The 20,973-nt window shown below is 37.9% G+C and overlaps 29 non-coding genes across 29 annotated transcripts; all 29 read left to right on the top strand.

Moving 5' to 3' along the window:
• The first annotated feature begins 375 nt into the window (after positions 1 to 375).
• Trnay-gua (transfer RNA tyrosine (anticodon GUA)) lies at positions 376 to 465 on the top strand. Its single transcript is given in 2 exon segments — positions 376 to 412; positions 430 to 465. It is a non-coding gene; the product is annotated as a tRNA-Tyr (tRNA).
• Positions 466 to 685: 220 nt separating this feature from the next.
• On the top strand, positions 686 to 775 carry Trnay-gua (transfer RNA tyrosine (anticodon GUA)). The gene is given in 2 exon segments: positions 686 to 722; positions 740 to 775. It is a non-coding gene; the product is annotated as a tRNA-Tyr (tRNA).
• A 641-nt stretch (positions 776 to 1,416) lies between these two features.
• On the top strand, positions 1,417 to 1,506 carry Trnah-gug (transfer RNA histidin (anticodon GUG)). Its single transcript is given in 2 exon segments — positions 1,417 to 1,453; positions 1,471 to 1,506. It is a non-coding gene; the product is annotated as a tRNA-His (tRNA).
• Positions 1,507 to 2,052: 546 nt separating this feature from the next.
• Positions 2,053 to 2,142, top strand: Trnay-gua (transfer RNA tyrosine (anticodon GUA)). Its single transcript is given in 2 exon segments — positions 2,053 to 2,089; positions 2,107 to 2,142. It is a non-coding gene; the product is annotated as a tRNA-Tyr (tRNA).
• Positions 2,143 to 3,560: 1,418 nt separating this feature from the next.
• Trnah-gug (transfer RNA histidin (anticodon GUG)) lies at positions 3,561 to 3,650 on the top strand. The gene is given in 2 exon segments: positions 3,561 to 3,597; positions 3,615 to 3,650. It is a non-coding gene; the product is annotated as a tRNA-His (tRNA).
• A 1,131-nt stretch (positions 3,651 to 4,781) lies between these two features.
• On the top strand, positions 4,782 to 4,871 carry Trnay-gua (transfer RNA tyrosine (anticodon GUA)). The gene is given in 2 exon segments: positions 4,782 to 4,818; positions 4,836 to 4,871. It is a non-coding gene; the product is annotated as a tRNA-Tyr (tRNA).
• Positions 4,872 to 5,024: 153 nt separating this feature from the next.
• Trnay-gua (transfer RNA tyrosine (anticodon GUA)) lies at positions 5,025 to 5,114 on the top strand. The gene is given in 2 exon segments: positions 5,025 to 5,061; positions 5,079 to 5,114. It is a non-coding gene; the product is annotated as a tRNA-Tyr (tRNA).
• Positions 5,115 to 5,266: 152 nt separating this feature from the next.
• Positions 5,267 to 5,356, top strand: Trnay-gua (transfer RNA tyrosine (anticodon GUA)). The gene is given in 2 exon segments: positions 5,267 to 5,303; positions 5,321 to 5,356. It is a non-coding gene; the product is annotated as a tRNA-Tyr (tRNA).
• A 153-nt stretch (positions 5,357 to 5,509) lies between these two features.
• Positions 5,510 to 5,599, top strand: Trnay-gua (transfer RNA tyrosine (anticodon GUA)). The gene is given in 2 exon segments: positions 5,510 to 5,546; positions 5,564 to 5,599. It is a non-coding gene; the product is annotated as a tRNA-Tyr (tRNA).
• A 1,256-nt stretch (positions 5,600 to 6,855) lies between these two features.
• Trnah-gug (transfer RNA histidin (anticodon GUG)) lies at positions 6,856 to 6,948 on the top strand. The gene is made up of 2 exons: positions 6,856 to 6,892; positions 6,913 to 6,948. It is a non-coding gene; the product is annotated as a tRNA-His (tRNA).
• A 528-nt stretch (positions 6,949 to 7,476) lies between these two features.
• Trnay-gua (transfer RNA tyrosine (anticodon GUA)) lies at positions 7,477 to 7,566 on the top strand. The gene is given in 2 exon segments: positions 7,477 to 7,513; positions 7,531 to 7,566. It is a non-coding gene; the product is annotated as a tRNA-Tyr (tRNA).
• Positions 7,567 to 8,518: 952 nt separating this feature from the next.
• Positions 8,519 to 8,608, top strand: Trnah-gug (transfer RNA histidin (anticodon GUG)). Its single transcript is given in 2 exon segments — positions 8,519 to 8,555; positions 8,573 to 8,608. It is a non-coding gene; the product is annotated as a tRNA-His (tRNA).
• Positions 8,609 to 9,238: 630 nt separating this feature from the next.
• Trnah-gug (transfer RNA histidin (anticodon GUG)) lies at positions 9,239 to 9,328 on the top strand. Its single transcript is given in 2 exon segments — positions 9,239 to 9,275; positions 9,293 to 9,328. It is a non-coding gene; the product is annotated as a tRNA-His (tRNA).
• Positions 9,329 to 9,874: 546 nt separating this feature from the next.
• Positions 9,875 to 9,964, top strand: Trnay-gua (transfer RNA tyrosine (anticodon GUA)). The gene is given in 2 exon segments: positions 9,875 to 9,911; positions 9,929 to 9,964. It is a non-coding gene; the product is annotated as a tRNA-Tyr (tRNA).
• A 220-nt stretch (positions 9,965 to 10,184) lies between these two features.
• Positions 10,185 to 10,274, top strand: Trnay-gua (transfer RNA tyrosine (anticodon GUA)). Its single transcript is given in 2 exon segments — positions 10,185 to 10,221; positions 10,239 to 10,274. It is a non-coding gene; the product is annotated as a tRNA-Tyr (tRNA).
• Positions 10,275 to 10,916: 642 nt separating this feature from the next.
• Positions 10,917 to 11,006, top strand: Trnah-gug (transfer RNA histidin (anticodon GUG)). The gene is given in 2 exon segments: positions 10,917 to 10,953; positions 10,971 to 11,006. It is a non-coding gene; the product is annotated as a tRNA-His (tRNA).
• Positions 11,007 to 11,468: 462 nt separating this feature from the next.
• Trnay-gua (transfer RNA tyrosine (anticodon GUA)) lies at positions 11,469 to 11,558 on the top strand. The gene is given in 2 exon segments: positions 11,469 to 11,505; positions 11,523 to 11,558. It is a non-coding gene; the product is annotated as a tRNA-Tyr (tRNA).
• Positions 11,559 to 12,083: 525 nt separating this feature from the next.
• Positions 12,084 to 12,173, top strand: Trnay-gua (transfer RNA tyrosine (anticodon GUA)). The gene is given in 2 exon segments: positions 12,084 to 12,120; positions 12,138 to 12,173. It is a non-coding gene; the product is annotated as a tRNA-Tyr (tRNA).
• A 951-nt stretch (positions 12,174 to 13,124) lies between these two features.
• On the top strand, positions 13,125 to 13,214 carry Trnah-gug (transfer RNA histidin (anticodon GUG)). Its single transcript is given in 2 exon segments — positions 13,125 to 13,161; positions 13,179 to 13,214. It is a non-coding gene; the product is annotated as a tRNA-His (tRNA).
• Positions 13,215 to 13,742: 528 nt separating this feature from the next.
• Positions 13,743 to 13,832, top strand: Trnay-gua (transfer RNA tyrosine (anticodon GUA)). The gene is given in 2 exon segments: positions 13,743 to 13,779; positions 13,797 to 13,832. It is a non-coding gene; the product is annotated as a tRNA-Tyr (tRNA).
• A 462-nt stretch (positions 13,833 to 14,294) lies between these two features.
• Trnay-gua (transfer RNA tyrosine (anticodon GUA)) lies at positions 14,295 to 14,384 on the top strand. The gene is given in 2 exon segments: positions 14,295 to 14,331; positions 14,349 to 14,384. It is a non-coding gene; the product is annotated as a tRNA-Tyr (tRNA).
• A 153-nt stretch (positions 14,385 to 14,537) lies between these two features.
• Positions 14,538 to 14,627, top strand: Trnay-gua (transfer RNA tyrosine (anticodon GUA)). Its single transcript is given in 2 exon segments — positions 14,538 to 14,574; positions 14,592 to 14,627. It is a non-coding gene; the product is annotated as a tRNA-Tyr (tRNA).
• A 218-nt stretch (positions 14,628 to 14,845) lies between these two features.
• Positions 14,846 to 14,935, top strand: Trnay-gua (transfer RNA tyrosine (anticodon GUA)). Its single transcript is given in 2 exon segments — positions 14,846 to 14,882; positions 14,900 to 14,935. It is a non-coding gene; the product is annotated as a tRNA-Tyr (tRNA).
• A 1,259-nt stretch (positions 14,936 to 16,194) lies between these two features.
• Positions 16,195 to 16,284, top strand: Trnay-gua (transfer RNA tyrosine (anticodon GUA)). Its single transcript is given in 2 exon segments — positions 16,195 to 16,231; positions 16,249 to 16,284. It is a non-coding gene; the product is annotated as a tRNA-Tyr (tRNA).
• A 218-nt stretch (positions 16,285 to 16,502) lies between these two features.
• Positions 16,503 to 16,592, top strand: Trnay-gua (transfer RNA tyrosine (anticodon GUA)). The gene is given in 2 exon segments: positions 16,503 to 16,539; positions 16,557 to 16,592. It is a non-coding gene; the product is annotated as a tRNA-Tyr (tRNA).
• A 396-nt stretch (positions 16,593 to 16,988) lies between these two features.
• Trnay-gua (transfer RNA tyrosine (anticodon GUA)) lies at positions 16,989 to 17,078 on the top strand. Its single transcript is given in 2 exon segments — positions 16,989 to 17,025; positions 17,043 to 17,078. It is a non-coding gene; the product is annotated as a tRNA-Tyr (tRNA).
• A 1,164-nt stretch (positions 17,079 to 18,242) lies between these two features.
• Trnay-gua (transfer RNA tyrosine (anticodon GUA)) lies at positions 18,243 to 18,332 on the top strand. Its single transcript is given in 2 exon segments — positions 18,243 to 18,279; positions 18,297 to 18,332. It is a non-coding gene; the product is annotated as a tRNA-Tyr (tRNA).
• Positions 18,333 to 19,492: 1,160 nt separating this feature from the next.
• Trnay-gua (transfer RNA tyrosine (anticodon GUA)) lies at positions 19,493 to 19,582 on the top strand. The gene is given in 2 exon segments: positions 19,493 to 19,529; positions 19,547 to 19,582. It is a non-coding gene; the product is annotated as a tRNA-Tyr (tRNA).
• A 218-nt stretch (positions 19,583 to 19,800) lies between these two features.
• Trnay-gua (transfer RNA tyrosine (anticodon GUA)) lies at positions 19,801 to 19,890 on the top strand. Its single transcript is given in 2 exon segments — positions 19,801 to 19,837; positions 19,855 to 19,890. It is a non-coding gene; the product is annotated as a tRNA-Tyr (tRNA).
• Positions 19,891 to 20,973: the final 1,083 nt, after the last annotated feature.

Here is a 20,973-nt window from a genome sequence, read left to right as displayed (position 1 = left end):
TTTTGCAACGATTCGTAAGCAATGAGAACTAAATTTCAGGCGTAAGAGGCTTCGATAGCTCAGTTGGTAGAGTGGTGGACTGTAGTTGTTACGCAATTGGTTATCCATAGGTCGCTGGTTCGAATCCGGCTCGAAGGAAGATTTGGTTTTTAAAAATAGTACCACAGTTAGGCTTTGATAAAGCATTATAACTTTGGGAATGCTGTCCAAATTTGTCTTTGGTTCATTCCATTTGGCATTTTTACAACAATTTACGGGCAATCAAAATCGATTATAGATATTATTAGTATTACCTAGTGGTATTTTTGCAACGATTCGTAAGCAATGAGATATATATATTATAAACTGGTTCCAACTAAATTGCAGGCGTAAGAGCCTTCGATAGCTCAGTTGGTAGAGCGGTGGACTGTAGTTGTTACGTAATTGGTAATCCATAGGTCGCTGGTTCGAATCCGGCTCGAAGGATGGTTTGATTTTTTTGAATAGTACCACAGTTGGGAGTTAAGAATGGTTTTGAAATTTGTGAATGCTCTACACTCTTTCCAGAAATTATATAGCAACACAGCAAATATATTTAAAAATTGCCTTTAGTTCTATCTATTTTGCATTTTGCAACAACACGTGGGCACTCAAAAATAAATGTAGATATGCAGAACCAGTTACAACTAGTAGTCAGGAAGACGAGCCTTCGATAGCTCAGTTGGTAGAGCGGTGGACTGTAGTTGTTACGCAATTGGTTATCCATAGGTCGCTGGTTCGAATCCGGCTCGAAGGAAGGTTTGGTTTTTAAAAATAGTACCACAGTTAGGCTTTGATAAAGCATTATAACTTTGGGAATGCTGTCCAAATTTGTCTTTGGTTCATTCCATTTGGCATTTTACAACAATTTACGGGCAATCAAAATCAATTATAGATATTGTGAACTAGTTGTATTTTTGAAACGATTCGTAAGTAATGAGATACAAATTTTATGAACTGGTTCCAGCTAAATTCTGGAAGTAACAGCTTTCGATAGCTCAGTTGCTGGAGCGGTGGACTGTAGTTGATACGCAATTGCATATTCATAGGTCGCTGGTTCGAATCCGGCTCGGAGGAAGATTTAATTTTTTTAAATAGTACCACCAGTTAGGAATTGGGAAAGCTTTTGAAATTTGTGAAGTTATCCATAGGTCGCTGGTTCGAATTCGGCTCGAAGGAAGGTTTGATTTTTTTGAATAGTACCACAGTTGGGAGTTAAGAATGCTTTTGAAATTTGTAAATGCTGTACACATTCCAGAAATTATATAGCAACACAGCAGAAGTATTTTAAAGTCGTCTTTGGTCCTAGCTATTTAGCATTTTTGCAACAATTCGTGCGCATTGAAAATTAAATATAGATATGCTGAACTAGTTGCAACTAATAGTCAGGCAAACGAGCCTTCGATGGCTCAGTTGGTAGAGCGGTGGACTGTGGTTGTTAGGCAATTGGTTATCCATAGGTCGCTGGTTCGAATCCGGCTCGAAGGAAGGTTTGATTTTTTTGAATAGTACCACAGTTGGGAGTTAAGAATGCTTTTGAAATTTGTAAATGCTGTACACATTCCAGAAATTATATAGCAACACAGCAGAAGTATTTTAAAGTCGTCTTTGGTCCTAGCTATTTAGCATTTTTGCAACAATTCGTGCGCATTCAAAGTTAAATATAGATATGCTAACCTAGTTACAACTAATAGTCAGGCTAACGAGCCTTCGATAGCTCAGTTGGTAGAGTGGTGGACTGTAGTTGTTACGCAATTGGTTATCCATAGGTCGTTGGTTCGAATCCGGCTCGAAGGAAGATTTGGTTTTTAAAAATAGTACCACAGTTAGGCTTTGATAAAGCATTATAACTTTGGGAATGCTGTCCAAATTTGTCTTTGGTTCATTCCATTTGGCATTTTTACAACAATTTACGGGCAATCAAAATCGATTATAGATATTATTAGTATTACCTAGTGGTATTTTTGCAACGATTCGTAAGCAATGAGATATATATATTATAAACTGGTTCCAACTAAATTGCAGGCGTAAGAGCCTTCGATAGCTCAGTTGGTAGAGCGGTGGACTGTAGTTGTTACGTAATTGGTAATCCATAGGTCGCTGGTTCGAATCCGGCTCGAAGGAAGGGTTGGTTTTTAAAAATAGTGCCACAGTTAGGCTTTGATAAAGCATTATAACTTTGGGAATGCTGTTCAAATTTGTCTTTGGTTCATTCCGTTTGGCATTTTTACAACAATTTACGGGCAATCAAAATCAACTAGTAGTCAGGAAGACGAGCCTTCGATAGCTCAGTTGGTAGAACGGTGGACTGTAGTTGTTACGCAATTGGTTATCCATAGGTCGCTGGTTCGAATCCGGCTCGAAGGAAGGTTTGGTTTTTAAAAATAGTACCACAGTTAGGCTTTGATAAAGCATTATAACTTTGGGAATGCTGTCCAAATTTGTCTTTGGTTCATTCCATTTGGCATTTTTACAACAATTTACGGGCAATCAAAATCAACTAGTAGTCAGGAAGACGAGCTTTCGATAGCTCAGTTGGTGGAGCGGTGGACTGTAGTTGTTACGCAATTGGTTATCCATAGGTCCCTGGTTCGAATCCGGCTCGAAGGAAGGTTTGTTTTTTAAAAATAGTACCACAGTTAGGAATTAAGAAAGCTTTTGAAATTTGTGAATGCTCTACACATTCCAGAAATTATATAGCAACACAGCAAATATATTTAAAAATTGCCTTTGGTTCTATCTATTTTGCATTTTTGCAACAATACGTGGGCACTCAAAAATAAATGTAGATATGCTGAACTAGTTGCCACTAGTATTCAGGAAGACGAGCCTTCGATAGCTCAGTTGGTAGAGCGGTGGACTGTAGTTGTTACGCAATTGGTTATCTATAGGTCGCTGGTTCGAATCCGGCTCGAAGGAAGGGTTGGTTTTTAAAAATAGTACCACAGTTAGGCTTTGATAAAGCATTATTACTTTGGGAATGCTGTCCAAATTTGTCTTTGGTTCATTCCATTTGGCATTTTTACAACAATTTACGGGCAATCAAAATCAATTATAGATATTGTGAACTAGTTGTATTTTTGAAACGATTCGTAAGTAATGAGATACAAATTTTATGAACTGGTTCCAGCTAAATTCTGGAAGTAAGAGCTTTCGATAGCTCAGTTGGTGGAGCGGTGGACTGTAGTTGATACGCAATTGCATATTCATAGGTCGCTGGTTCGAATCCGGCTCGAAGGAAGATATAATTTTTTTAAATAGTACCACCAGTTAGGAATTGGGAAAGCTTTTGAAATTTGTTAAGTTATCCATAGGTCGCTGGTTCGAATTCGGCTCGAAGGAAGGTTTGTTTTTTTAAATAGTATCACAGTTGGGAGTTAAGAATGCTTTTGAAATTTCCAGAAATTATATAGCAACACAGCAGAAGTATTTTAAAGTCGTCTTTGGTCCTAGCTATTTAGCATTTTTGCAACAATTCGTGCGCATTCAAAGTTAAATATAGATATGCTAACCTAGTTACAACTAATAGTCAGGCAAACGAGCCTTCGATAGCTCAGTTGGTAGAGTGGTGGACTGTGGTTGTTAGGCAATTGGTTATCCATAGGTCGCTGGTTCGAATCCGGCTCGAAGGAAGATTTGATTTTTTTGAATAGTACCACAGTTGGGAGTTAAGAATGCTTTTGAAATTTCCAGAAATTATATAGCAACACAGCAGAAGTATTTTAAAGTCGTCTTTGGTCCTAGCTATTTAGCATTTTTGCAACAATTCGTGCGCATTCAAAGTTAAATATAGATATGCTAACCTAGTTACAACTAATAGTCAGGCAAACGAGCCTTCGATAGCTCAGTTGGTAGAGTGGTGGACTGTAGTTGTTACGCAATTGGTTATCCATAGGTCGCTGGTTCGAATCCGGCTCGAAGGAAGAGTTGGTTTTTAAAAATAAGTTAGGCATTGAGATAGAATTAAGTATTTGGGAATGTTGCACACATTTGTCTTTGATCCTATCCATTTGGCATTTTTACAACAATTTTCGGGCAATCAAAATCGAATATAAATATTATTAGTATTACCTAGTGGTATTTTTGCAACGATTCGTAAGCAATGAGAACTAAATTTCAGGCGTAAGAGGCTTCGATAGCTCAGTTGGTAGAGTGGTGGACTGTAGTTGATACGCCATTGGTTATCCATAGGTCGCTGGTTCGAATCCGGCTCGAAGGAAGATTTGGTTTTTAAAAATAGTACCACAGTTAGGCTTTGATAAAGCATTATAACTTTGGGAATGCTGTCCAAATTTGTCTTTGGTTCATTCCATTTGGCATTTTTACAACAATTTACGGGCAATCAAAATCGATTATAGATATTATTAGTATTACCTAGTGGTATTTTTGCAACGATTCGTAAGCAATGAGATATATATATTATAAACTGGTTCCAACTAAATTGCAGGCGTAAGAGCCTTCGATAGCTCAGTTGTAGAGCGGTGGACTGTAGTTGTTACGTAATTGGTAATCCATAGGTCGCTGGTTCGAATCCGGCTCGAAGGATGGTTTGATTTTTTTGATTAGTACCACAGTTGGGAGTTAAGAATGGTTTTGAAATTTGTGAATGCTCTACACTTTCCAGAAATTATATAGCAACACAGCAAATATATTTAAAAATTGCCTTTAGTTCTATCTATTTTGCATTTTGCAACAACACGTGGGCACTAAAAAATAAATGTAGATATGCAGAAACAGTTACAACTAGTAGTCAGGAAGACGAGCCTTCGATAGCTCAGTTGGTAGAGCGGTGGACTGTAGTTGTTACGCAATTGGTTATCCATAGGTCGCTGGTTCGAATCCGGCTCGAAGGAAGGTTTGGTTTTTAAAAATAGTACCACAGTTAGGCTTTGATAAAGCATTATAACTTTGGGAATGCTGTCCAAATTTGTCTTTGGTTCATTCCATTTGGCATTTTTACAACAATTTACGGGCAATCAAAATCAACTAGTAGTCAGGAAGACGAGCCTTCGATAGCTCAGTTGGTAGAGCGGTGGACTGTAGTTGTTACGCAATTGGTTATCCATAGGTCGCTGGTTCGAATCCGGCTCGAAGGAAGGGTTGGTTTTTAAAAATAGTGCCACAGTTAGGCTTTGATAAAGCATTATAACTTTGGGAATGCTGTTCAAATTGTCTTTGGTTCATTCCGTTTGGCATTTTTACAACAATTTACGGGCAATCAAAATCAACTAGTAGTCAGGAAGACGAGCCTTCGATAGCTCAGTTGGTAGAGCGGTGGACTGTAGTTGTTACGCAATTGGTTATCCATAGGTCGCTGGTTCGAATCCGGCTCGAAGGAAGATTTGGTTTTTAAAAATAGTACCACAGTTAGGCTTTGATAAAGCATTATAACTTTGGGAATGCTGTCCAAATTTGTCTTTGGTTCATTCCATTTGGCATTTTTACAACAATTTACGGGCAATCAAAATCAACTATTAGTCAGGAAGACGAGCCTTCGATAGCTCAGTTGGTAGAGCGGTGGACTGTAGTTGTTACGCAATTGGTTATCCATAGGTCGCTGGTTCGAATCCGGCTCGAAGGAAGGTTTGTTTTTTTAAATATTACCACAGTTGGAATTAGGTAAGCTTTTGAAATTTGTAAATACTGTACACATTCCAGAATTTATATAGCAACACAGCAGAAGTATTTTAAGGTCGTCTTTGGTTCTAGCTATTAGCATTTTTGCAACAATTCCTGCGCATTCAAAATAAACTTAGATATGCTGAACTAGTTGCAACTACTAGTCAGGCAAACGAGCCTTCGATAGCTCAGTTGGTGGAGCGGTAGACTGTAGTTGTTAGGCATTTGGTTATCCATAGGTCGCTGGTTCGAATCCGGCTCAAAGGAAGGTTTGATTTTTTTGAATAGTACCACAGTTGGGAGTTAAGAAAGCTTTTGAAATTTGTGAATGCTCTACACATTCCAGAAATTATATAGCAACACAGCAAATATATTTAAAAATTGCCTTTGGTTCTATCTATTTTGCATTTTTGCAACAATACGTGGCACTCAAAAATAAATGCAGATATGCTGAACAAGTTGCCACTAGTAGTCAGGAAGACGAGCCTTCGATAGCTCAGTTGGTAGAGCGGTGGACTGTAGTTGCTACGCAATTGGTTATCTATAGGTCGCTGGTTCGAATCCGGCTCGAAGGAAGGGTTGGTTTTTAAAAATAGTACCACAGTTAGGCTTTGATAAAGCATTATTACTTTGGGAATGCTGTCCATATTTGTCTTTGGTTCATTCCATTTGGCATTTTTACAACAATTTACGGGCAATCAAAATCAATTATAGATATTGTGAACTAGTTGTATTTTTGAAACGATTCGTAAGTAATGAGATACAAATTTTATGAACTGGTTTCCAGCTCAATTCTGGAGTAACAGCTTTCGATAGCTCAGTTGGTGGAGCGGTGGACTGTAGTTGATACGCAATTGCATATTCATAGGTCGCTGGTTCGAATCCGGCTCGAAGGAAGATTTTAATTTTTTTAAATAGTACCACCAGTTAGGAATTGGGAAAGCTTTTGAAATTTGTGAAGTTATCCATAGGTCGCTGGTTCGAATTCGGCACGAAGGAAGGTTTGATTTTTTTGAATAGTACCACAGTTGGGAGTTAAGAATGCTTTTGAAATTTGTAAATGCTGTACACATTCCAGAAATTATATAGCAACACAGCAGAAGTATTTTAAAGTCGTCTTTGGTCCTAGCTATTTAGCATTTTTGCAACAATTCGTGCGCATTGAAAATTAAATATAGATATGCTGAACTAGTTGCAACTAATAGTCAGGCAAACGAGCCTTCGATGGCTCAGTTGTTAGAGCGGTGGACTGTGGTTGTTGTTAGGCAATTGGTTATCCATAGGTCGCTGGTTCGAATCCGGCTCGAAGGAAGATTTGATTTTTTTGAATAGTACCACAGTTGGGAGTTAAGAATGCTTTTGAAATTTCCAGAAATTATATAGCAACACAGCAGAAGTATTTTAAAGTCGTCTTTGGTCCTAGCTATTTAGCATTTTTGCAACAATTCGTGCGCATTCAAAGTTAAATATAGATATGCTAACCTAGTTACAACTAATAGTCAGGCAAACGAGCCTTCGATAGCTCAGTTGGTAGAGTGGTGGACTGTAGTTGTTACGCAATTGGTTATCCATAGGTCGCTGGTTCGAATCCGGCTCGAAGGAAGATTTGGTTTTTAAAAATAGTACCACAGTTAGGCTTTGATAAAGCATTATAACTTTGGGAATGCTGTCCAAATTTGTCTTTGGTTCATTCCATTTGACATTTTTACAACAATTTACGGGCAATCAAAATCGATTATAGATATTATTAGTATTACCTAGTGGTATTTTTGCAACGATTCGTAAGCAATGAGATATATATATTATAAACTGGTTCCAACTAAATTGCAGGCGTAAGAGCCTTCGATAGCTCAGTTGGTAGAGCGGTGGACTGTAGTTGTTACGTAATTGGTAATCCATAGGTCGCTGGTTCGAATCCGGCTCGAAGGATGCTTTGATTTTTTTGAATAGTACCACAGTTGGGAGTTAAGAATGGTTTTGAAATTTGTGAATGCTCTACACTCTTTCCAGAAATTATATAGCAACACAGCAAATATATTTAAAAATTGCCTTTAGTTCTATCTATTTTGCATTTTGCAACAACACGTGGGCACTCAAAAATAAATGTAGATATGCAGAACCAGTTACAACTAGTAGTCAGGAAGACGAGCCTTCGATAGCTCAGTTGGTAGAGCGGTGGACTGTAGTTGTTACGCAATTGGTTATCCATAGGTCGCTGGTTCGAATTCGGCTCGAAGGAAGGTTTGGTTTTTAAAAATAGTACCACAGTTAGGCTTTGATAAAGCATTATAACTTTGGGAATGCTGTCCAAATTTGTCTTTGGTTCATTCCATTTGGCATTTTTACAACAATTTACGGGCAATCAAAATCAATTATAGATATTGTGAACTAGTTGTATTTTTGAAACGATTCGTAAGTAATGAGATACAAATTTTATGAACTGGTTCCAGCTAAATTCTGGAAGTAACAGCTTTCGATAGCTCAGTTGGTGGAGCGATGGACTGTAGTTGATACGCAATTGCATATTCATAGGTCGCTGGTTCGAATCCGGCTCGAAGGAAGATTTAATTTTTTTAAATAGTACCACCAGTTAGGAATTGAGAAAGCTTTTGAAATTTGTGAAGTTATCCATAGGTCGCTGGTTCGAATTCGGCTCGAAGGAAGGTTTGATTTTTTTGAATAGTACCACAGTTGGGAGTTAAGAATGCTTTTGAAATTTGTAAATGCTGTACACATTCCAGAAATTATATAGCAACACAGCAGAAGTATTTTAAAGTCGTCTTTGGTCCTAGCTATTTAGCATTTTTGCAACAATTCGTGCGCATTGAAAATTAAATATAGATATGCTGAACTAGTTGCAACTAATAGTCAGGCAAACGAGCCTTCGATGGCTCAGTTGGTAGAGCGGTGGACTGTGGTTGTTAGGCAATTGGTTATCCATAGGTCGCTGGTTCGAATCCGGCTCGAAGGAAGGTTTGATTTTTTTGAATAGTACCACAGTTGGGAGTTAAGAATGCTTTTGAAATTTGTAAATGCTGTACACATTCCAGAAATTATATAGCAACACAGCAGAAGTATTTTAAAGTCGTCTTTGGTCCTAGCTATTTAGCATTTTTGCAACAATTCGTGCGCATTCAAAGTTAAATATAGATATGCTAACCTAGTTACAACTAATAGTCAGGCAAACGAGCCTTCGATAGCTCAGTTGGTGGAGCGGTGGACTGTAGTTGATACGCAATTGCATATTCATAGGTCGCTGGTTCGAATCCGGCTCGAAGGAAGATTTAATTTTTTTAAATAGTACCACCAGTTAGGAATTGGGAAAGCTTTTGAAATTTGTGAAGTTATCCATAGGTCGCTGGTTCGAATTCGGCTCGAAGGAAGGTTTGATTTTTTTGAATAGTACCACAGTTAGGAGTTAAGAATGCTTTTGAAATTTGTAAATGCTGTACACATTCCAGAAATTATATAGCAACACAGCAGAAGTATTTTAAAGTCGTCTTTGGTCCTAGCTATTTAGCATTTTTGCAACAATTCGTGCGCATTGAAAATTAAATATAGATATGCTGAACTAGTTGCAACTAATAGTCAGGCAAACGAGCCTTCGATGGCTCAGTTGGTAGAGCGGTGGACTGTGGTTGTTAGGCAATTGGTTATCCATAGGTCGCTGGTTCGAATCCGGCTCGAAGGAAGGTTTGATTTTTTTGAATAGTACCACAGTTGGGAGTTAAGAATGCTTTTGAAATTTGTAAATGCTGTACACATTCCAGAAATTATATAGCAACACAGCAGAAGTATTTTAAAGTCGTCTTTGGTCCTAGCTATTTAGCATTTTTGCAACAATTCGTGCGCATTCAAAGTTAAATATAGATATGCTAACCTAGTTACAACTAATAGTCAGGCAAACGAGCCTTCGATAGCTCAGTTGGTAGAGTGGTGGACTGTAGTTGTTACGCAATTGGTTATCCATAGGTCGCTGGTTCGAATCCGGCTCGAAGGAAGATTTATTTTTTAAAAATAGTACCACAGTTAGGCTTTGATAAAGCATTATAACTTTGGGAATGCTGTCCAAATTTGTCTTTGGTTCATTCCATTTGACATTTTTACAACAATTTACGGGCAATCAAAATCGATTATAGATATTATTAGTATTACCTAGTGGTATTTTTGCAACGATTCGTAAGCAATGAGATATATATATTATAAACTGGTTCCAACTAAATTGCAGGCGTAAGAGCCTTCGATAGCTCAGTTGGTAGAGCGGTGGACTGTAGTTGTTACGTAATTGGTAATCCATAGGTCGCTGGTTCGAATCCGGCTCGAAGGATGGTTTGATTTTTTTGAATAGTACCACAGTTGGGAGTTAAGAATGGTTTTGAAATTTGTGAATGCTCTACACTCTTTCCAGAAATTATATAGCAACACAGCAAATATATTTAAAAATTGCCTTTAGTTCTATCTATTTTGCATTTTGCAACAACACGTGGGCACTCAAAAATAAATGTAGATATGCAGAACCAGTTACAACTAGTAGTCAGGAAGACGAGCCTTCGATAGCTCAGTTGGTAGAGCGGTGGACTGTAGTTGTTACGCAATTGGTTATCCATAGGTCGCTGGTTCGAATCCGGCTCGAAGGAAGGTTTGGTTTTTAAAAATAGTACCACAGTTAGGCTTTGATAAAGCATTATAACTTTGGGAATGCTGTCCAAATTTGTCTTTGGTTCATTCCATTTGGCATTTTTACAACAATTTACGGGCAATCAAAATCAATTATAGATATTGTGAACTAGTTGTATTTTTGAAACGATTCGTAAGTAATGAGATACAAATTTTATGAACTGGTTCCAGCTAAATTCTGGAAGTAACAGCTTTCGATAGCTCAGTTGGTGGAGCGGTGGACTGTAGTTGATACGCAATTGCATATTCATAGGTCGCTGGTTCGAATCCGGCTCGAAGGAAGATTTAATTTTTTTAAATAGTACCACCAGTTAGGAATTGGGAAAGCTTTTGAAATTTGTGAAGTTATCCATAGGTCGCTGGTTCGAATTCGGCTCGAAGGAAGGTTTGATTTTTTTGAATAGTACCACAGTTGGGAGTTAAGAATGCTTTTGAAATTTGTAAATGCTGTACACATTCCAGAAATTATATAGCAACACAGCAGAAGTATTTTAAAGTCGTCTTTGGTCCTAGCTATTTAGCATTTTTGCAACAATTCGTGCGCATTGAAAATTAAATATAGATATGCTGAACTAGTTGCAACTAATAGTCAGGCAAACGAGCCTTCGATGGCTCAGTTGGTAGAGCGGTGGACTGTGGTTGTTAGGCAATTGGTTATCCATAGGTCGCTGGTTCGAATCCGGCTCGAAGGAAGGTTTGATTTTTTTGAATAGTACCACAGTTGGGAGTTAAGAATGCTTTTGAAATTTGTAAATGCTGTACACATTCCAGAAATTATATAGCAACACAGCAGAAGTATTTTAAAGTCGTCTTTGGTCCTAGCTATTTAGCATTTTTGCAACAATTCGTGCGCATTCAAAGTTAAATATAGATATGCTAACCTAGTTACAACTAATAGTCAGGCAAACGAGCCTTCGATAGCTCAGTTGGTAGAGTGGTGGACTGTAGTATTTACGCAATTGGTTATCCATAGGTCGCTGGTTCGAATCCGGCTCGAAGGAAGATTTGGTTTTTAAAAATAGTACCACAGTTAGGCTTTGATAAAGCATTATAACTTTGGGAATGCTGTCCAAATTTGTCTTTGGTTCATTCCATTTGGCATTTTTACAACAATTTACGGGCAATCAAAATCAACTAGTAGTCAGGAAGACGAGCCTTCGATAGCTCAGTTGGTAGAGCGGTGGACTGTAGTTGTTACGCAATTGGTTATCCATAGGTCGCTGGTTCGAATCCGGCTCGAAGGAAGGTTTGTTTTTTTAAATATTACCACAGTTGGGAATTAGGTAAGCTTTTGAAATTTGTAAATACTGTACACATTCCAGAATTTATATAGCAACACAGCAGAAGTATTTTAAGGTCGTCTTTGGTTCTAGCTATTTAGCATTTTTGCAACAATTCCTGCGCATTCAAAATAAACTTAGATATGCTGAACTAGTTGCAACTACTAGTCAGGCAAACGAGCCTTCGATAGCTCAGTTGGTGGAGCGGTAGACTGTAGTTGTTAGGCATTTGGTTATCCATAGGTCGCTGGTTCGAATCCGGCTCGAAGGAAGGTTTGATTTTTTTGAATAGTACCACAGTTGGGAGTTAAGAATGCTTTTAAAATTTGTAAATGCTATACACATTCCAGAAATTATATAGCAACACAGCAGAAGTATTTTAAAGTCGTCTTTGGTCCTAGCTATTTAGCATTTTTGCAACAATTCGTGCGCATTCAAATTAAATATATATATGCTAACCTAGTTACAACTAATAGTCAGGCAAACGAGCCTTCGATAGCTCAGTTGGTAGAGCGGTGGACTGTAGTTGTTACGCAATTGGTTATCCATAGGTCGCTGGTTCGAATCCGGCTCGAAGGAAGGTTTGTTTTTTAAAAATAGTACCACAGTTAGGAATTAAGAAAGCTTTTTAAATTTGTGAATGCTCTACACATTCCAGAAATTATATAGCAACACAGCAAATATATTTAAAAATTGCCTTTGGTTCTATCTATTTTGCATTTTTGCAACAATACGTGGGCACTCAAAAATAAATGTAGATATGCTGAACAAGTTGCCACTAGTAGTCAGGAAGACGAGCCTTCGATAGCTCAGTTGGTAGAGCGGTGGACTGTAGTTGTTACGCAATTGGTTATCTATAGGTCGCTGGTTCGAATCCGGCTCGAAGGAAGGGTTGGTTTTTAAAAATAGTACCACAGTTAGGCTTTGATAAAGCATTATTACTTTGGGAATGCTGTCCATATTTGTCTTTGGTTCATTCCATTTGGCATTTTTACAACAATTTACGGGCAATCAAAATCAATTATAGATATTGTGAACTAGTTGTATTTTTGAAACGATTCGTAAGTAATGAGATACAAATTTTATGAACTGGTTCCAGCTAAATTCTGGAAGTAACAGCTTTCGATAGCTCAGTTGGTGGAGCGGTGGACTGTAGTTGATACGCAATTGCATATTCATAGGTCGCTGGTTCGAATCCGGCTCGAAGGAAGATTTAATTTTTTTAAATAGTACCGCCAGTTAGGAATTGGGAAAGCTTTTGAAATTTGTGAAGTTATCCATAGGTCGCTGGTTCGAATTCGGCTCGAAGGAAGGTTTGATTTTTTTGAATAGTACCACAGTTGGGAGTTAAGAATGCTTTTGAAATTTGTAAATACTGTACACATTCCAGAAATTATATAGCAACACAGCAGAAGTATTTTAAAGTCGTCTTTGGTCCTAGCTATTTAGCATTTTTGCAACAATTCGTGCGCATTGAAAATTAAATATAGATATGCTGAAATATTTGCAACTAATAGTCAGGCAAACGAGCCTTCGATGGCTCAGTTGGTAGAGCGGTGGACTGTGGTTGTTAGGCAATTGGTTATCCATAGGTCGCTGGTTCGAATCCGGCTCGAAGAAAGATTTGATTTTTTTGAATAGTACCACAGTTGGGAGTTAAGAATGCTTTGGAAATTTCCAGAAATTATATAGCAACACAGCAGAAGTATTTTAAAGTCGTCTTTGGTCCTAGCTATTTAGCATTTTTGCAACAATTCGTGCGCATTCAAAGTTAAATATAGATATGCTAACCTAGTTACAACTAATAGTCAGGCAAACGAGCCTTCGATAGCTCAGTTGGTAGAGTGGTGGACTGTAGTTGTTACGCAATTGGTTATCCATAGGTCGCTGGTTCGAATCCGGCTCGAAGGAAGATTTGGTTTTTAAAAATAGTACCACAGTTAGGCTTTGATAAAGCATTATAACTTTGGGAATGCTGTCCAAATTTGTCTTTGGTTCATTCCATTTGGCATTTTTACAACAATTTACGGGCAATCAAAATCGATTATAGATATTATTAGTATTACCCAGTGGTATTTTTGCAACGATTCGTAAGCAATGAGATATATATATTATAAACTGGTTCCAACTAAATTGCAGGCGTAAGAGCCTTCGATAGCTCAGTTGGTAGAGCGGTGGACTGTAGTTGTTACGTAATTGGTAATCCATAGGTCGCTGGTTCGAATCCGGCTCGAAGGATGGTTTGATTTTTTTGAATAGTACCACAGTTGGGAGTTAAGAATGCTTTTGAAATTTGTAAATGCTGTACACATTCCAGAAATTATATAGCAACACAGCAGAAGTATTTTAAAGTCGTCTTTGGTCCTAGCTATTTAGCATTTTTGCAACAATTCGTGCGCATTCAAAGTTAAATATAGATATGCTAACCTAGTTACAACTAATAGTCAGGCAAACGAGCCTTCGATAGCTCAGTTGGTAGAGTGGTGGACTGTAGTTGTTACGCAATTGGTTATCCATAGGTCGCTGGTTCGAATCCGGCTCGAAGGAAGGTTTGGTTTTTAAAAATAGTACCACAGTTAGGCTTTGATAAAGCATTATACCTTTGGGAATGCTGTCCAAATTTGTCTTTGGTTCATTCCATTTGGCATTTTTACAACAATTTACGGGCAATCAAAATCAACTAGTAGTCAGGAAGACGAGCCTTCGATAGCTCAGTTGGTAGAGCGGTGGACTGTAGCTGTTACGCAATTGGTAATCCATAGGTCGCTGGTTCGAATCCGGCTCGAAGGAAGATTTGGTTTTTAAAAATAGTACCACAGTTAGGCTTTGATAAAGCATTATAACTTTGGGAATGCTGTCCAAATTTGTCTTTGGTTCATTCCATTTGGCATTTTTACAACAATTTACGGGCAATCAAAATCAACTAGTAGTCAGGAATACGAGCCTTCGATAGCTCAGTTGGTAGAGCGGTGGACTGTAGTTGTTACGCAATTGGTTATCCATAGGTCGCTGGTTCGAATCCGGCTCGAAGGAAGGTTTGATTTTTTTGAATAGTACCACAGTTGGGAGTTAAGAATGCTTTTGAAATTTGTAAATGCTATACACATTCCAGAAATTATATAGCAACACAGCAGAAGCATTTTAAAGTCGTCTTTGGTCCTAGCTATTTAGCATTTTTGCAACAATTCGTGCGCATTCAAATTAAATATAGATATGCTAACCTAGTTACAACTAATAGTCAGGCAAACGAGCCTTCGATAGCTCAGTTGGTAGAGCGGTGGACTGTAGTTGTTACGCAATTGGTTATCCATAGGTCGCTGGTTCGAATCCGGCTCGAAGGAAGGTTTGTTTTTTAAAAATAGTACCACAGTTAGGAATTAAGAAAGCTTTTGAAATTTGTGAATGCTCTACACATTCCAGAAATTATATAGCAACACAGCAAATATATTTAAAAATTGCCCTTGGTTCTATCTATTTTGCATTTTTGCAACAATACGTGGGCACTCAAAAATAAATGTAGATATGCTGAACAAGTTGCCACTAGTAGTCAGGAAGACGAGCCTTCGATAGCTCAGTTGGTAGAGCGGTGGACTGTAGTTGTTACGCAATTGGTTATCTATAGGTCGCTGGTTCGAATCCGGCTCGAAGGAAGGGTTGGTTTTTAAAAATAGTACCACAGTTAGGCTTTGATAAAGCATTATTATTTTGGGAATGCTGTCCATATTTGTCTTTGGTTCATTCCATTTGGCATTTTTACAACAATTTACGGGCAATCAAAATCAATTATAGATATTGTGAACTAGTTGTATTTTTGAAACGATTCGTAAGTAATGAGATACAAATTTTATGAACTGGTTCCAGCTAAATTCTGGAAGTAACAGCTTTCGATAGCTCAGTTGGTGGAGCGGTGGACTGTAGTTGATACGCAATTGCATATTCATAGGTCGCTGGTTCGAATCCGGCTCGAAGGAAGATTTAATTTTTTTAAATAGTACCACCAGTTAGGAATTGGGAAAGCTTTTGAAATTTGTGAAGTTATCCATAGGTCGCTGGTTCGAATTCGGCTCGAAGGAAGGTTTGATTTTTTGAATAGTACCACAGTTGGGAGTTAAGAATGCTTTTGAAATTTCCAGAAATTATATAGCAACACAGCAGAAGTATTTTAAAGTCGTCTTTGGTCCTAGCTATTTAGCATTTTTGCAACAATTCGTGCGCATTCAAAGTTAAATATAGATATGCTAACCTAGTTACAACTAATAGTCAGGCAAACGAGCCTTCGGTAGCTCAGTTGGTAGAGTGGTGGACTGTAGTTGTTACGCAATTGGTTATCCATAGGTCGCTGGTTCGAATCCGGCTCGAAGGAAGGTTTGGTTTTTAAAAATAGTACCACAGTTAGGCTTTGATAAAGCATTATAACTTTGGGAATGCTGTCCAAATTTGTCTTTGGTTCATTCCATTTGGCATTTTTACAACAATTTACGGGCAATCAAAATCGATTATAGATATTATTAGTATTACCTAGTGGTATTTTTGCAACGATTCGTAAGCAATGAGATATATATATTATAAACTGGTTCCAACTAAATTGCAGGCGAAAGAGCCTTCGATAGCTCAGTTGGTAGAGCGGTGGACTGTAGTTGTTACGTAATTGGTAATCCATAGGTCGCTGGTTCGAATCCGGCTCGAAGGATGGTTTGATTTTTTTGAATAGTACCACAGTTGGGAGTTAAGAATGGTTTTAAAATTTGTGAATGCTCTACACTTTCCAGAAATTATATAGCAACACGGCAAATATATTTAAAAATTGCCTTTAGTTCTATCTATTTTGCATTTTGCAACAACACGTGGGCACTCAAAAATAAATGTAGATATGCACAACCAGTTACAACTAGTAGTCAGGAAGACGACCCTTCGATAGCTCAGTTGGTAGAGCGGTGGACTGTAGTTGTTACGCAATTGGTTATCCATAGGTCGCTGGTTCGAGTCCGGCTCGAAGGAAGGTTTGGTTTTTAAAAATAGTACCACAGTTAGGCTTTGATAAAGCATTATAACTTTGGGAATGCTGTCCAAATTTGTCTTTGGTTCATTCCATTTGGCATTTTTACAACAATTTACGGGCAATCAAAATCAACTAGTAGTCAGGAAGACGAGCCTTCGATAGCTCACTTGGTAGAGCGGTGGACTGTAGTTGTTACGCAATTGGTAATCCATAGGTCGCTGGTTCGAATCCGGCTCGAAGGAAGATTTGGTTTTTAAAAATAGTACCACAGTTAGGCTTTGATAAAGCATTATAACTTTGGGAATGCTGTCCAAATTTGTCTTTGGTTCATTCCATTTGGCATTTTTACAACAATTTACGGGCAATCAAAATCAACTAGTAGTCAGGAATACGAGCCTTCGATAGCTCAGTTGGTAGAGCGGTGGACTGTAGTTGTTACGCAATTGGTTATCCATAGGTCGCTGGTTCGAATCCGGCTCGAAGGAAGGTTTGATTTTTTTGAATAGTACCACATTTGGGAGTTATGAATGCTTTTGAAATTTGTAAATGCTATACACATTCCAGAAATTATATAGCAACACAGCAGAAGTATTTTAAAGTCGTCTTTGGTCCTAGCTATTTAGCATTTTTGCAACAACTCGTGCGCATTCAAAATTAAATATAGATATGCTAACCTAGTTACAACTAATAATCAGGCAAACGAGCCTTCGATAGCCCAGTTGGTAGAGCGGTGGACTGTAGTTGTTACGCAATTGGTTATCCATAGGTCGCTGGTTCGAATCCGGCTCGAAGGAAGGGTTGTTTTTTAAAAATATTACCACAGTTAGGCATTGAGATAGCATTATATGTTTGGGAATGATGCACAAATTTGTCTTTGATCCGATCCATTTGACATTTTTACAACAATTTACGGGCAATCAAAATCGATTATAGATATTATTAGTATTACCTAGTGGTATTTTTGCAACGATTTGTAATCAATGAGATATATATATTATAAACTGGTTCCAACTAAATTGCAGGCGTAAGAGCGATCGATAGCTCAGTTGGTAGAGCGGTGGACTGTAGTTGATACGCAATTGGTTATCCATAGGTCGCTTGTTCGAATCCGGCTCGAAGGAAGATTTAATTTTTTTAAATAGTACCACCAGTTAGGAATTGGGAAAGCTTTTGAAATTTGTAAATGCTGTACACATTCCAGAATTTATATAGCAACACAGCAGAAGTATTTTAAAGTCGTCTTTGGTTCCAGCTATTTAGCATTTTTGCAACAATTCGTGCGCATTCAAAATTAAACATAGATATGCTAAACTAGTTGCAACTAATAGTCAAGCAAACGAGCCTTCGATAGCGCAGTTGGTAGAGCGGTGGACTGTAGTTGTTAGGCAATTGGTTATCCATAGGTCGCTGGTACGAGTCCGGCTCGAAGGAAGGTTTGATTTTTTGAATAGTACCGCAGTTGGGAGTTAAGAATGCTTTTGAAATTTGTAAATGCTATACACATTCCAGAAATTATATAGCAACACAGCAGAAGTATTTTAAAGTCGTCTTTGGTCCTAGCTATTTAGCATTTTTGCAACAACTCGTGCGCATTCAAAATTAAATATAGATATGCTAACCTAGTTACAACTAATAATCAGGCAAACGAGCCTTCGATAGCTCAGTTGGTAGAGCGGTGGACTGTAGTTGTTACGCAATTGGTTATCCATAGGTCGCTGGTTCGAATCCGGCTCGAAGGAAGGGTTGTTTTTAAAAATATTACCACAGTTAGGCATTGAGATAGCATTATATGTTTGGGAATGATGCACAAATTTGTCTTTGATCCTATCCATTTGGCATTTTTACAACAATTTACGGGCAATCAAAATCGATTATAGATATTATTAGTATTACCTAGTGGTATTTTTGCAACGATTTGTAAGCAATGAGATATATATATTATAAACTGGTTCCAACTAAATTGCAGGCGTAAGAGCATTCGATAGCTCAGTTGGTAGAGCGGTGGACTGTAGTTGATACTCAATTGGTTATCCATAGGTCGCTGGTTTGAATCCGGCTCGAAGAAAGGTTTTTTTTTAAATAGTACCACAGTTAGGAATTAAGAAAGCTTTTGAAATTTGTGAATGCTGTACACATTCCAGAATTTATATAGCAACGCAGCAGAAGTATTTTAAAGTCGTCTTTGGTCCTAGGTATTTAGCATTTTTGCAACAATTCGTGCGCATTCAAAATAAACTTAGATATGCAGAACCAGTTACAACTAGTAGTCAGGAAGACGAGCCTTCGATAGCTCAGTTGGTAGAGCGGTGGACTGTACTTGTTACGCAATTGGTTATCCATAGGTCGCTGGTTCGAATCCGGCTCGAAGAAAGGTTTGATTTTTTGAATAGTACCACAGTTGGGAGTTAAGAATGCTTTTGAAATTTCCAGAAATGATATAGCAACACAGCAGAAGTATTTTAAAGTCGTCTTTGGTCCTAGCTATTTAGTATTTTTGCAACAATTCGTGCGCATTCAAAGTTAAATATAGATATGCTAACCTAGTTACAACTAATAGTCAGGCAAACGAGCCTTCGATAGCTCAGTTGGTAGAGTGGTGGACTGTAGTTGTTACGCAATTGGTTATCCATAGGTCGCTGGTTCGAATCCGGCTCGAAGGAAGATTTGGTTTTTAAAAATAGTACCACAGTTAGGCTTTGATAAAGCATTATAACTTTGGGAATGCTGTCCAAATTTGTCTTTGGTTCATTCCATTTGGCATTTTTACAACAATTTACGGGCAATCAAAATCGATTATAGATATTATTAGTATTACCTAGTGGTATTTTTGCAACGATTCGTAAGCAATGAGATATATATATATTATAAACTGGTTCCAACTAAATTGCATGCGTAAGAGCCTTCGATAGCTCAGTTGGTAGAGCGGTGGACTGTAGTTGTTACGTAATTGGTAATCCATAGGTCGCTGGTTCGAATCCGGCTCGAAGGATGGTTTGATTTTTTTGAATAGTACCACAGTTGGGAGTTAAGAATGGTTTTGAAATTTGTGAATGCTCTACACTTTTCAGAAATTATATAGCAACACAGCAAATATATTTAAAAATTGCCTTTAGTTCTATCTATTTTGCATTTTGCAACAACACGTGGGCACTCAAAAATAAATGTAGATATGCAGAACCAGTTACAACTAGTAGTCAGGAAGACGAGCCTTCGATAGCTCAGTTGGTAGAGCGGTGGACTGTAGTTGTTAGGCAATTGGTTATCCATAGGTCGCTGGTTCGAATCCGGCTCGAAGGAAGGTTTGGTTTTTAAAAATAGTACCACAGTTAGGCTTTGGTAAAGCATTATAACTTTGGGAATGCTGTCCAAATTTGTCTTTGGTTCATTCCATTTGGCATTTTTACAACAATTTACGGGCCATCAAAATCAACTAGTAGTCAGGAAGACGAGCTTTCGATAGCTCAGTTGGTAGAGCGGTGGACTGTAGTTGTTACGCAATTGGTTATCCATAGGTCCCTGGTTCGAATCCGGCTCGAAGGAAGATTTGTTTTTTAAAAATAGTACCACAGTTAGGAATTAAGAAAGCTTTTGAAATTTGTGAATGCTCTACACATTCCAGAAATTATATAGCAACACAGCAAATATATTTAAAAATTGCCTTTGGTTCTATCTATTTTGCATTTTTGCAACAATACGTGGGCACTCAAAAATAAATGTAGATATGCTGAACTAGTTGCCACTAGTAGTCAGGAAGACGAGCCTTCGATAGCTCAGTTGGTAGAGCGGTGGACTGTAGTTGTTACGCAATTGGTTATCTATAGGTCGCTGGTTCGAATCCGGCTCGAAGGAAGGGTTGGTTTTTAAAAATAGTACCACAGTTAGGCTTTGATAAAGCATTATTACTTTGGGAATGCTGTCCAAATTTGTCTTTGGTTCATTCCATTTGGCATTTTTACAACAATTTACGGGCAATCAAAATCAATTATAGATATTGTGAACTAGTTGTATTTTTGAAACGATTCGTAAGTAATGAGATACAAATTTTATGAACTGGTTCCAGCTAAATTCTGGAAGTAAGAGCTTTCGATAGCTCAGTTGGTGGAGCGGTGGACTGTAGTTGATACGCAATTGCATATTCATAGGTCGCTGGTTCGAATCCGGCTCGAAGGAAGATATAATTTTTTTAAATAGTACCACCAGTTAGGAATTGGGAAAGCTTTTGAAATTTGTTAAGTTATCCATAGGTCGCTGGTTCGAATTCGGCTCGAAGGAAGGTTTGTTTTTTTTAAATAGTATCACAGTTGGGAGTTAAGAATGCTTTTGAAATTTCCAGAAATTATATAGCAACACAGCAGAAGTATTTTAAAGTCGTCTTTGGTC

Source organism: Ciona robusta, chromosome 12 (assembly GCF_009617815.1).
Source record: "Ciona robusta chromosome 12, ASM961781v2".
Classification (NCBI taxonomy): domain Eukaryota; kingdom Metazoa; phylum Chordata; class Ascidiacea; order Phlebobranchia; family Cionidae; genus Ciona; species Ciona robusta.
This window is presented reverse-complemented; position numbering and strand designations above follow the sequence as displayed.